The sequence below is a fragment of the Brassica oleracea genome, chromosome C2 (genome assembly GCF_000695525.1).
Source record: "Brassica oleracea var. oleracea cultivar TO1000 chromosome C2, BOL, whole genome shotgun sequence".
Lineage (NCBI taxonomy): Eukaryota > Viridiplantae > Streptophyta > Magnoliopsida > Brassicales > Brassicaceae > Brassica > Brassica oleracea.
Genome location: NC_027749.1, coordinates 50,453,925 through 50,454,479, shown reverse-complemented (window position 1 = coordinate 50,454,479; position 555 = coordinate 50,453,925). Strand labels below are relative to the sequence as shown.

The following is a 555-nucleotide window of genomic DNA, read 5'->3' as shown; positions in this document are numbered from 1 at the left end:
CAGCAATTCGTATGATGGCATATGGTTGCCCAGCTGATGCAGTCGACGAATACCTCCGACTTGGTGAGACCACCGCGCTTTTATGCTTGGAACATTTTGTACAAGGAATCATAGATTTATTTGGAGAAGAATATCTAAGAAGACCCACACCAGAAGATCTTCAACGACTCCTTGATACTGGAGAGGAGCGCGGATTTCCCGGGATGATAGGAAGCATCGATTGTATGCATTGGGAGTGGAAGAATTGTCCGACCGCTTGGAAAGGTCAATATACACGTGGATCAGGAAAACCAACTATTGTTTTAGAGGCTGTAGCTTCAGAAGATCTTTGGATATGGCATGCGTTTTTCGGACCTCCAGGTACCTTAAACGATATCAATGTTCTTGATTGATCACCGATTTTTGATGATATATTACAAGGTCGAGCTCCAAAAGTCAATTATACTGTTAACGGACATAACTACCGTTTGACTTACTATCTCACAGATGGTATTTATCCAAACTGGGATACTTTTGTCCAATCTATTCGAGAACCGCAAGGTCCAAAAGCATCCT

At 42.5% G+C, this 555-nt stretch overlaps 1 protein-coding gene and 1 pseudogene across 1 annotated transcript in view; one reads left to right on the top strand and one right to left on the bottom strand.

Moving 5' to 3' along the window:
• Positions 1 to 555, bottom strand: part of LOC106324530 — a 4,938-nt pseudogene that overhangs the window by 3,051 nt on the left and 1,332 nt on the right.
• The window catches only part of LOC106324650 (UDP-glucuronic acid decarboxylase 4-like), a 4,416-nt gene that overhangs the window by 2,547 nt on the left and 1,314 nt on the right, over positions 1 to 555 (top strand). The window lies entirely within an intron of this gene.